Source organism: Bos mutus, chromosome 4, assembly GCF_027580195.1.
Source record: "Bos mutus isolate GX-2022 chromosome 4, NWIPB_WYAK_1.1, whole genome shotgun sequence".
Lineage (NCBI taxonomy): Eukaryota > Metazoa > Chordata > Mammalia > Artiodactyla > Bovidae > Bos > Bos mutus.
The window spans coordinates 64,673,675-64,686,765 of NC_091620.1; the positions used below are offsets into that span (position 1 = coordinate 64,673,675).

The 13,091-nt window shown below is 44.1% G+C and overlaps 1 protein-coding gene across 5 annotated transcripts in view; it reads left to right on the forward strand.

Annotated features, from left to right (window-relative positions):
- Positions 1-3,593: 3,593 nt before the first annotated feature.
- The window catches only part of FOXP2 (forkhead box P2), a 666,216-nt gene continuing 656,718 nt past the window's right edge, over positions 3,594-13,091 (forward strand). For all 5 annotated transcript variants that reach the window (XM_070369572.1, XM_070369571.1, XM_070369570.1 and 2 more), the window contains exon 1: positions 3,594-3,980. The gene's annotated coding sequence lies outside the window, so the exon portion shown is untranslated. The remainder of the gene's footprint in view (positions 3,981-13,091) is intronic.

Consider the following 13,091-nt stretch of genomic DNA (forward strand, 5'->3'; position numbering starts at 1 on the left):
TTCTAACACTTGTCACTCGCTTAAGTTGTTTTCTTTCATCCTGGCTTCAGTCAGTCACATTTGGGATGGTTTATTTCAGTCAAGATGCGCTAGCAGGGACCATTTCGAACGAATTTATCTTTCGCCTTTACCGTAATAGAGCAGTGTCTCGGAATTTGTTGATTTGCGGTTCCATCGTAAAATAAACTTGAAATCAAATAAATTTTCGTGAGAGAACTTCGAGGGCCACTTGGTGAAACTCTTCAATTACCCAGTAGCTCCGTTTAACTTTCCCCTGGAACCTCTTTAAATGACTTTTGCAGACCCACGTGCTGCAAAGGACACTTGAGCTGTGGCTGCAACCCTGCGTAGCGACTACAGGGACAGAGTTTGGCTTCCCCCGTCTCTCTGATATGCAGAGTTTCGTTTCAAGGCTGCTGTGATCCAGTGGGCTGACCAGTGACTTGTGCAAAAGAAAACTATTCGTTCGCTGTTTGCCCTTTCTGCGTTTCCCTAAGCTGCGGAAACCCGGTTTTCCTATTATTATACTTCAACTTTTTTGGAGTGTGTTAGCACAGAGCGCTAAACCCCAGCCGGCTCCAGCAGCAGCGAGGCGAACAAAGCCTGCAGTGTTCGGGGCCATGTCGGGGCGGGGGAGGTGGGCGAGGGAAAGGAATTGCAAATAAATATATTTTATGACCACCCATCAACAAACTACGTGCCACCATGGCAGCCCCTGGTAGCCGGGCTGGGTCTGCACTGTGGACGCGGGAGCAGGCTGGAAGGGAGGCTACAGTAGAGGGGGAGCGAGCCGTAAGCCCCGGGCCTGAACTTTCACCTCTCGAACCCCGGCCCAGCCCATTGGCTGCGGGCGAGGGGTCCGCAGAAGGCAGGGTTCCAGGCAGAATCTGCGTTCTCAACTCCCCGGGCGACTTCTCTGCTTGAAGAGTGGGTGGCCCGGGAATGATAGCAGGCGAAGAGGACACAGATAAAGGGGGCGAAGTTAAACAGGGCGCCCAAGGGGGCTGCAGGCTCAGCTCCGCTTAGGAAGATCGCAAGCAGAGTACTCGGCCAGTCGAGAAAGACATGTTCCTCTAACTCAGATATCCATTTGCACCTCTTGGCGCCTGGCTGTTTGTACTCACAGGAAAGAAACGTCAGTGACTGAATTTCACCAAAACGTGTCTTTGTGTACAGAGTGAACGGCTAACTAAATCCGCTCCTTTCTCAAGTCTCGAGAGCATAACCCCCTCTCTTTCGTCCTTGTTGGGAACTTGAACTTCTCTTCCAAGTTGCCCAGACTCATTTATAATAAGCCTTTCCCGTTCACTTCCTCCGTCGGACCCCTAGAGAGAAAGAAAAGTAACTGGGGTCGGTGTATACAGGGGAAGAAGGGGGGAAAAAAAAGGAGCTGCAGACCTTCTGTTTTGTTACCTTTATTCACAAACCCAGTGGAAAGATACATCCTCAGATCTCCAAGGATTTCGACGCCGTTTGTTCTGATCTTTTCCAAAATGTTTTCAGGTTAATTCAGAAAATCGGCCTTTTATTTAGGGTTGCTAGTGAAGTATAAACGCAAATTACTTAACGTAAAATGATCTCCTTCAGAAGGTGAGGTGGGATTATTTGCATCTGGCGTTTTGTAATTTAAATGATTGCTCCCTCCTTCCCTCCCCGCTCCCATCTTTAAAATTTTTTATTTGCCCACTATTCGGCCTGCATTTCGAAAAAAGACAATTTAAATAATAGCGAGGACACAGTCCACAAACAGAGCACTTGAAGACTGCCTGGAGTTTTGAAGCTCACAGAAAGCACCGCGATTCAAAGAGCAACTCTACCTCTGCTTGTGCTCCTGGCAGGGGCCGTCTTCGCAGGACCAGCCCCGTGGCTTATTGACTTAATTGGTTTCATTAGAAAATCTGACGGTGTGTTTACAGTTGTGGGTGCCAGGGCTGCTTCCTTCACGGGAGAACTGCAGGTTCTGGAGGGAAGAGTTATGCCAAGTGTGTGTGTGTGTGTGTGTGTGTGTGTGTGTGTGTCTGTGTATCAGTTCACGTCTGCCCTTTAGAAAAAGGGCGCGCTGCTCTTTGAGGAAAAGACTCAAAGGCAGAAGCTGGTGCTGCTCGTCCGTCTCCTCAGTCACCCCCTCCTCTCTTCTTCCACGGGGGGTGTTGGCGGGCAAAGCCCGGGGCCAAGGTCTGTTCACCACGGCCTCTCGGCTGCAGAATTTGGAGGAAAGTTTCAGCGCCTTTCGGAAAGCCGCGCTTCGCGACTGAAGTGCGAGCAGAGCGGCCGGTTCCGCCGCGGCGCGCAGAGGACGCGGCGGGGTGGAGGGTCGCGCGGCCCGCGGACAGGGGAGGGGCTGGCAGTAGCCGGCGGGAGGAACGGCCTGCCCGGAGCCGCGGTGGATACGGGCTCCTGAACAGCTCCCCCCCCCATCGCAAATCGGGTCACGCCTGCCATCCGGGCCCGTCCCGTCCTCCCCTCGGTCCCGCGTGGGACCTGGCAGAGTCACACCCCACGGACGAGAGCGGGGACTCGGGCGCTGGAGGCTGGGCCCGCGCACTCCCCACGCCGGCGTCTCGGCTTTGAAGTGCGAGCGGCAGTTCTGGCAGTTTCTTCTTTCCTTTCATTCCGGTTACTTTGCTCCCCTCAGTCACTGACAGGCCCGTCTCGAGAGCCTCAGACCCCCAAAGTCTCAGCTCGGCAACCCCTTCCTTCTAAGCTCCGCCCCGGCCGAACCGCAGCCCGGCGCCGAGCCGGTGACCAGGGCTGGGGGATCACGAGGAAGCCCGAGAACTCCCGGGTCCAAGTGAGACAGGAGCCCGACAACAATGAAGAGTGAGAAAGATACTCGGCCTCTCCACCCCAGGCCGCAGAGGCGCACACCGCGAAAAGAAAGGCCAGTCAGCGTTTTAACGCACGCTTGGGTCTCCCTTTCTGACTCTCGAGTACTTTAACTCCTTGCCACCGAGGGCTTTGGATCCCTTCGAGGCTTCCTGCACTTCACTTGGAATTCCCTGTTTCATTTGCCAGCAGCTCCGTCTGCTGAGAGGACGTACTTTAGGGACTGCCAAGAAGCAGCAGACACAACTCAGCTTTGCCAATACAGCATAAGGTTTTGTTCTCTCCTCCCTCCCCACCCCCTTCCTCGACTCGCCGTCTGGGCCGAGCGGGAGGGGGCGGAGCAGAAGGTGGGGAGAAAGGTGGGGGTGGGGGAAGATCTGGCGCCGAACAAACAAGTTCTCCAGCGAGTTGTTTACAGAGCAGGTGGACCTGACGTCAGCCAGGAGGCTCCACTGCAAATCCGAACAATATTCTGCGCCGCGCTTCCCCCTCCCTTAAAGAAGTTGGGGGAACGCGGGGAGATAGGTGGCTGGGGTGATGGGTATCCTAGCCAGCTGGTTCCAAATCACTTTGGGGATCAACAACAACAGTCAACAATAACAAGGCAAAGTAAAATAAACACAAACAAGTGGCCCAGCAGTACTTTAGAATCCTCGGAGGCGTCCCTTCCCCCACCCCGCCCCTCCGAGAAGAGGCGGCTCCGTGCGCCGTGTGTGTACAGTTTGCATTGCCAACAACTCGCGCGCGCGACCGGGTGCGCGCGCCCGCCAGCGCACACTCATACACATAGAGACACACACACACACATACAGACACACACACACACACACACACAGATCCGGGTGGGGGGAGCGGCAGCGCGAGACAGCGCGAGCCTCCGAGAAAGCGCGAGACACGCCGGCTCGTGCAGCTCTGCGGCGGCCGCTGCGCCCCGGCTCCAACCCCGCGCAGCCAGCCCGTGAGCGCCGGTCCGGGTTATTTATGCGGCGGCCGAGTCCGCCAGCTGCGGCTTCCACCAGCCCCCCCCCTCCCGGGCGCGCCCCGACTAGCGGCAGCAGTTGTCGGGACTCGCGCGTGGGTGTGTTGTTTGTGGGCTTCTGCCTCGGCGCCGCGGGTGCCACCTCCCGGGACGCTGCCCAGCGTCCCCGGTAGCGGTAAGTTTCTTCACCCTCACTCTGGCGCGCGGCACCTCCGCCCCTCACGCCGTCCCCGCCACCTCTATGCCGGGCCGGGCTTCGACTTTACTCTGCTCCGCGCTGCTGCCGGGGCGGCGGCAGCAAAGTTTCGCCCCAGTCGCTGAGCTCGGCGCGGCTGGGCGAGTGTGACATGTGTCAAATTTCGGCTCGGCATCGAGGTCGCGTTCCGGACCTAACATCACCACTTGTTGTTCTTTTTCATGTAGCTTTGTGCTGAGGGGAAGGGGGCGTCCAGAGAGGGGAGGCTGCCTTTGGCTCACGGATGATTTTTAGTTTTGTATTCGAAAATGTTGCCTTCTCCGGCAACAGACTCCAGACCGCGGCTGGAGGAAAATGTGTGTGGAAACAGCAGATGTGTTTGTTTACTTTTATTTTTATTGTGTGTTGTCTCTTCCTTCTTCTCCGCGCCCCCCCGCCCAACCCCAGAGGAGGAGAAACAACAGTAAAAACATCTGGCGTTTGGAAGCACATACTTTATTGTCCAACTGCTGACCTTTATTTACTCAGTTGGGCTAGTGCACGCTTCTCGTCTCTTAAGTTACACACTTTAGCGTATATTTCACAAGTACTTCTTGGGGAATGGAGGCAGAGAAGGGACACTCCTGCCTCTCCAGTGAAGAAACTCCTGGCCTCTAGTGACACTTGGGGATGATCGTGCATCTCGACTGCTGCCCCCGCTCGCGCTCTTTCCCCTGTCCACGGTTAGCAGGACCCGCTTCACCCGGGATATGTCTTGGTCTTACTTTTATTCCGCTTTGGAGAGGTCTCCATACTCTGAGGGTGGGTTTGGGGTGAAATCGCGCCTCCGGGTTCTTCAGGGAGGGGACGAGGGATGGGCGCAGATACCTTTCGGAGAAAAGAAGGGCTTCTCGGTTGACTTTTACCTGGAAGTCCGCGGAGGCCCCGGGCGAGCGGAGGGCAGACTGACGCACTGGGTTGACTTTTACCGCGAGGAGCGCGGGGCCCGACGCCCCTTCGCGCTCGCGGCGGCGCACGTGCGGCGGCGGCGCGGGCAGAACCCACTGGGTGGCCGCGCCCGCGTGTCTCCCGCACGCCTCTCCCCGCCCCGCCGGCCAGAAGGCGCCCCGACACCCTGACATGAAGGCTAGCGTCTGCGGGGACCTGTCCCTTGCCGTGGGTGTTCGGGTTGGTCTAGAGCAGGGAGGAAAAGTTGCCCTCCTGTCCTCAGACTCTGGGATCTCTTAGGTGAGTCTCTCAGAGCACCTGGCGCGCGGGTGAACTCATTAGGAACAACGAGAAGGAAAGGCACGTGCGAGTCTGGAGCATTTGAGAGTGGAACTCGCGCGCATTTTGCACGGGGACGGGGCGAGAGAGGCAGAACTGGACACGGCTTGGGAGGCTCCTCAGATTCCGGAATCCCCAAGGAGCTAGACCCATCTGTGTATTTGTTTATTCAGCTTTTTAACCAACAGATTTAAACCACTTAATGGACAGCTGCTGTCTGTAGTGCTCCTATCCCTCCCGCCACACACACCCCCCCTCCCAGTTTCTCTCACCACATGTTGAAATCCAGTCAGTTTCTTGATCTTGAGGATTGTTCCTCGAGTACTGTTTGCTCCCAGGTGGCCAGGCTTTCACGACGCGAGTGCTCAGAAGGGCGGGAAGGAGAAAGGGCGTGGAAGACCTGTGGGAGTGTTAGGTGTGTATATTTCTAGTCATCATGGATTCAGAAGTGCTGAAAGAGCCACCTCCCCAACTTGCCCAGAGCCTGCTTAGAAGAATAATTAAGTAGTAGCAGGTAAGCCAAGGTGAGAAAGTGAAGCTCTAGTGTCAAGTAGCTCAAGTGGACTTTTTCCAGCTGGAAGTATTTGGGGAGATTTACTTTTGGAAAACAAAAGTTTGCCTGGAAGGCACATCTTTGCACACTCTCCTAATTCAGATAGTTTGTTTAGGCTTCAGTGGAGACGGAAGGGGTGTGTTTAATAGCACGTCTATGCTAGAGGTCAATACTAAACAAAGATGAGCTTTGAGATATTTTCATCTTCAATTTTGCATTATGGCATACCTCAGGAAATGTTTTATGTTGTCAAAAGTCCTGTTTATCTTTTCTGTCACTGTGAGTTATGGATGGGTACATTCTCAGTGTCCTGGAATTTTAAAATGTAGTGTTTGTTTAATACTGCTAAACAATTATTTACAATTTTGAGTTATTTGTGTATGCATTAATAAAGTGGGTATGGAGTTATGTACACTGTGATCATTAGGTTTGTACAATGTCATTTTCAGCTTTAAAGCTTTTAAAGTCATTCCCTCTCTCTTTCCTTCTTTCCTTCTCCCTCTCCGCCTTTCTGCCTTCCTTCCATTTTATTACTAGACTAGACCCATGTTCAGTAGTTGCTTAGTTCAGTACTTCTTTAATAAACCCACTGCTTCATTGTTATCTAAAACTAAGTGAGAGAAATGTTTAATTGTGATTAAATTACTAACTTTTAAAGAGACCAGAAACCTGATGATACAGCCCTGTTGGTGACAGAAGACACTCAATTTTAAAAGATCATCTTAAAGTTCACTTTTTAAGTACAAGAATACAAAAAATTAAGGGAATAATTTTTAAATTCAGTTTAAATACGAGTACAATAACTTTTCTTTTTTATACATAATTTATTAAATTACCATTACACTACAATTAATACCAAAATAGAAAAAAAGGGAAATATATGCAAATAACAATTATGTACTATTTTAAGCTATTTTTCAAAATTTCTCAACTTATACTTTAGGATTCAGCGTGATAGGAATTCTAGAACTGAATATTCAAATGAAAAGAGACCTTTAATTACATTATGATGTGAATAGATTAATAGTTATATCTGAGTAAACTGTCTTCCAGTTTCATTTCTTTGCACTGATGGTAGTGTAGTGGGTTTGCTTGGGGAAAAAAAAAATCCTTGTAGTATTCTATAAACTTAAAATAGGGGTAAATTGTTGTATGTGACACATTATAAAATTAGGAAGAAAGGTGAACATTAAAATCACAGGTAACCTATAATGAGAAGTTACATTCCTTTTGTACAAGCAAAGACTCAGAAACACAAAACAACTCTCTTTGCATAACTATTAGAATTGTACTCTATGAAAAGTATGTTTAAATATGTGAAAATGCCTTCATGGCTTGATTGAGACTCATAGAGCATACAGTAAAATATTGAACATAACCAGATAAATTTACCAGACATTTTAAGAGAACATGTGAGGGATATGGTACTTAATTACATAAAAGAGATATCATTTGTGATACATTTAAAGATTTATGCTGCTCTGCCTTATCATTCTGTGTTGACACTCATGTTAGATCAACTATTAGTTATAATACTGATAGAAAATGGAATGATGGAAATGGTCATGTATTTCTGTCTCTCAGTGAAGTCAGAGAGACCACTGACTTGTAAGAAGTTCTCTTGGCAAGAGAGTTGCTAAACAAAGTTGCAAATCACTGTTGAGTTGCAAAATGATGTTAATTTCATTATAATTACTGAATACTAATTCATGGCACAGTTATTTTTTTCTTTAACTCTGTGATATATCATAGTACTCTTAGTGATAAATGAATGGATCTAAAATATTCTAACCAGTGCACAGATTCATTCTGCCCTTTGATAAAAAGATAGTTTATTTCTTATCTTAGGCCCAATAAGATTTTAAGATTTGCATAGATTTTTGAAAATAACCTTATTTATGTAGTCCTTAATTCATAGAGTTCTAACAAATTTGATCAAATCCAACCCAGAAAGATTGTTGTTTACCTTCTTAAGCCTTCTGAAAAAGTAATCCAGGTTCTTGAAACTTTACTTAGACAAATCCCAGTGCTTATGGTCCACAGATAGTTTAATGAGTAATTTGAATTTTGTATGCCATAGTTAATGTCTCTTCTTTTTTTGGATGACGTGGACATTTATCTCTTAACATATTCAATACTTGGACTCCAGGCATATCACTTTCAGAGTGTTATCAGGTAAAAATAATTTAAGTTCTTTGGGCTCTTTTCCCCCTTGAGGCTTAAGTCATTTTCGTTGCTTTCTTATGAAGTTGTTCCAAACGTTAGCTACTTCATTTGTCTCATAACTATTTTTTAACACCCTAACTAAGCATAGTTAGGAGGGTTGCTTAAACATATCATTACTTTTTTTTTAAGCTCAGAATTGGTTATATGAAAATTCATTACTGTTGAATTATATAAATACTACTAAGTAGAATAGTCTTTCCTTGTAGGTGTTCCTATCTATTAAATGATACTTACTTCCACTTGCCTATTTACTTCTGTCTTATCATTACCTCTGATGTATTGTTATATATATTCTTTGCTTTGCACTGTATTTCCATCTAGTCCCTGCCCCCAATTTTCCAGACAAAATACACAAAAAAAGGAGAGTAATTTTGGTGAAATATAAAGAGATATTATAGCTAACAAGTCAGTGTTAGAATATTGAAATGCTGGAGAGAGATCCTCAGAGAAAATTTAGATTTATTATGTTCCAACACTATTAATGTTAAAATAAAAAGTAAACTTGTGTATGTGGGTGACTTATTTGCAGTAATGGTTTTCAACTGTTTTTTTCTCTAAATAGATGCTTCAATGACTTGCTGTCTTATCAGTTGTAATGTTAAATATTGGCCTAATTATTTTTAGGTGCATAATCCCAATTTTGCAATTGGAGTGACTAGGAATTTGTGTTTATTTGGACAAAATTTTGTCCAGCAGCCAAATTAAGATATGCTGTAAAATCAGGTATGTTTGTATCACTCCTATTTCATTTTAAAACAACTTTATGTTGTAATGATTTGTAGCTTATAGTTCACATTGAATCCTAATACTTTTTTCATTTTGGGCTTGTGAACATTGTTTACACTCTAAATTGACTTGTATCTGATCATTTGTCCAGTTTCCTTTACATGAACAATTCGAATTCTTACATTCCCTCAATTTATATAATTCAATACATTTTAATGTGAGATTTTATTAAAAAATCCATTTTGTCCACAAATTATCTGTGGAGTCCAAGTTCAGTTTTTTTTTTAATTCCTTGATATTTGAAATATGTGTTCCTGGAACTATATTCTACTGATTGAATTCAACTTCCCAAACAGTTGTACACTATTTTTTTTTCACTGGAATCCATCAAGGATCTTCAGAACATACCTTTCCATTATATTGATAAATATGTCATACTGAGCTGACATCTTCATTCCTTTCTGCTGTAGCAAATTATTTTCATTAGCAAGAGCATATAAAATTTAAATGTTGAAAAAGCACACTGCTATGAAGCAAATGAATCCCCAGGGGTTTAAAAGCTCTCAGCATTTTTAGTTTATTAATGTTCCTCAATTTCCTTTGATTTCTGCCTTAGAAGCCTTAAAATATACTTTGTGGAAGATAATGTTGGTTTAAAATTTAAGTTTTTAGTGTTGCTTTTTAAAGCTCTTTGTAACAAGTCTGAAAGATTTGTGCCATGAAACTATCATAAAAAAATTTTAAAACAGGTTAAGGACATTAAATTTCTCAAAGAAAGGATGCTACTGCAAAGAACATAGTTTCTCTGGTATCCATTTCTTTCTTTTCTTTCTTCTCAACTTTTATGATGCTATTTTCTGTGAAAGTTTTCTTTTTTGCATCATTTTTGTTTTGTATCATTTTGGTACACATACAGAACTACCACTTTGCAACTTTTTCTCAATTTAAGGAAAAAATAACAAAGTTTCCTAAAGTGTATTTTAGGGGGTAAGAAAAAAATCTTGTGGTAGACATATTTCAGAGAAAGTGTTTATAAAATTTCTTGCTGGCAGATAGTGAGGAGAAACTTATAGTACACTAATCCAAATATCTTAACATCTTAGCATATGTAGACTGTCATAAAATCATCTCATTTAAAAAAGAAAAAAACATCCCCAACATCCTTAAAAAATATTCCTCACCATTACTTCACCCAAATTTATGTTCCAGGATTTGGTTGATCTATATTTGTATGCCTGTAGCTAGCTCTTCATTTCCTTTTTGTCTTCATTTTCCCCCCTTTCTCACTAGGTCTTTTACTTTAGCTAAATTATGTCCCCCCAAATCTTGTTTTATACACCTAATTACTACCCCCTCATTACCCGTCTGATCAGGTAGACCATCAGCTACTCCCTGATTTGATGCAATAGCTGCTTAATTTTCCCTGTTTTCTCCCTTCAGGTACAACAGTTTATTCTCCAAGTAGCAGTGACCTTTTGAAGATTTATCTATCTGATTATGTCACTCTTGAAAGGTGTAAATCTTCCAACAACTTCTTATGTCTCTGAAAATAAAAGACAAGGACCTTACTAATGTCCATTTTATTTGACCCCTGCTCTCTGTCTCACAGTATTTCCTATCATTTTCCTCTTATTCAGTCAACCCTAGACACTGACTTCCTTGACATTCCTCAAAATGGGATCAGCTATTTCCCACTTCAGAGTTTTCCTCTGTCTGTCTGTAATGCTGTGTCCTCAGGTATCTTCACTAACTTCAAGTCTCAGCTCAAACATATCCTTATGGCAGCCTTCTCTGCTTGTCGTATCTAAAATAACAAATCGTCATTGCTCATGCTCGTCACCTTTATCGTATGTTGATTTCCCCTAGAGCACTATCAACTGACTTTTAAAAGATTTTTTCTTTATTTATAGTTTCAATGACAATGTGTATCCCATGGATACAAAGTTTTCTTTTGGGCACTGTTCTAATCCGGTGTTTAGAACATGCCTTGTACTTGGTAGGAACTCTAAAACTAAATATTGAATTAAGGAATGTATGACTTTGTGGAGGTCCAGCAGGTTACTTCTGTCTGTATCATTGTTCCATTTTGTGTATGTGTGTCACTGGAATTCCTTTTCACCTTACTTTTTCATCTTGCACTCGTCTTATACCATATTTGGGAAACTGTTCATTACTGTATTGGCCAAGACATGACTCTCATCTTGGGTGAGCATGCTGTAAGTTCAGTTTTCTGTATCTTTTTTATTCTTGACCTGAGACTATAACTTAACTTGAAAGTTGTGTGTAGATATTAGTGCTTTTGGACAAAAAATGCACAATAGTTGAGTGCTTCAATATCATAATGCTTAGGACCATTGAACTGACATATTTAATCATAGAACTCATCATTGTATCTGGAAGAAAAGCTATGATAAAGCTGCTGCTGCTAAGTCACTTCAGTCATGTCCAACTCTGTGCGACCCCATAGACGGCAGCCCACCAGGCTCCCCCGTCCCTGGGATTCTCCAGGCAAGAGCACTGGAGTGGGTTGCCATTTCCTTCTCCAATGCATGAAAGTGAAAAGTGAAAGTGAAGTCGCTGAGTCTTATCCAACTCTTAGCGACCCCATGGACTGCGGCCCACCAGGCTCCTCCGTCCATTGGATTTTCCAGGCAAGAGTGCTGGAGTGGGGTGCCATTGCCTTCTCCGATGATAAACCTAGACAGTGTATTAAAAAGCAGAGACATCACTTTGCTGACAAAGGTCCATATAGTCAAAGCTATAGTTTTTCCGGTAGTCATGCGCGAATGTGAGAGTTGGATCATAAATAAGGCTGAGCACTGAAGAATTGATGTTTTCAAATTGTGGTGCTGTAGAAGACTCTTGAGAGTCCCTTGGACTGCAGGGAGATCAAACCAGTTAATCCTAAAGGAAATCAACCCTGAATATTCATTGGAAAGACTGATCCTGAAGCTGAGTTTCCAATACATTGGCCATCTGATGCAAAAGAGACGACTCATTGGAAAAGACCCTGATGCTGGAAAGACTGAAGGCAGGAGAAGAAGGGGACAGCAGAGGATGAAATGGTTGGATGGCATCACTGACTCAATGGACATGAATTTGAGCAAACTCCAGGAGATCATGAAGGGCAGGGAAGGCTGGCATGCTACAGTTCATGGGGTCCCAAAGAGTTGGACACAACTGAACAACAACAACATCTTAATATGAGTAGCATAATTAGTGTATATAGATGTTCCTAATGTTTATTCTATGAGTACAACATGGGCATTCAAAGTGTTTCTGGGGGTTGATGAGGAAAGAGGGAGGGAAAGGGGTTAAGTCAAGGTCTTTTCTAAAACCGTATCTAGATTGTTGTTATTCTGTGGTATAATAAGACAGATAGTTTTACTTTATTTGCATTGGCACACATATCATCATTTATAACTTTTCTTTCATTCTTTCAGTATCCATCTTTAACAGAGCAGGTTAAGGATTTATGATTTGTTGGAAAGTCCATCTTTCTGAATTTAAAATACTATTCTTTGGTTCGTGCAGGTCACATTGGTACATATAATACCACACGGATCCACAGATTTTATTCTCGTAAATCTAATGTCCTGTAGAGTTCTCTTTCACATACTTTGTACATATTTAAAATTTGTATTCGCTTGCTCAGCAGTTTTGTTCTAAATATCTTGAGAAAGGGGTATGTAATCCTCACTATTGATAATGAGAAAAGAGGCCTGTCTTTGCCTACTTCGTCTCATTTCCCTGTTTCTCTTTCCTCTTTGAGACAAATTATAAGATCTTTCAGAATAATTCTGATATCTTATTATACCATGAGTGAATGTGTGGTCCTTGAAAAACTCTGAACAGTGACACAGTGTGGCTTTATTATATTACTACCTCACTTTTTCCTTTCAAAGAACTTACTAACTTATGCCTGCCTTTTTTTTTTTTTTTTAATCCTGATCCTTAGGTAATCATTGCCCTCTTGTCACCGTCTGGCTATTCCAGGTCCCAATGTGTTCTCTTTTCCTTGTTCCAAGCAGGAAATATATTTTTATTAAAGGCCTTCTCTGATAATGGTGATGCATATTAGAATGTGGATGAAAATGACTCCTCCTGGGAAGCACAGTTATCTCAGATAGTAACATGGCCTGCTTGGTTTACTGATCAGGGCTCCACAGTGAGTGCCAGGAGACCTGCACCCAGTTTCTTAGTCTGACTTTCAACTATTGTGCAATATTGGGTGGATCTTTTCCTTCAAAATTAAAAAGAGATTGGATTAGTTTTTAGGTTACTTTCAACTGAAACCTTTTATGACATACATAAGTCAA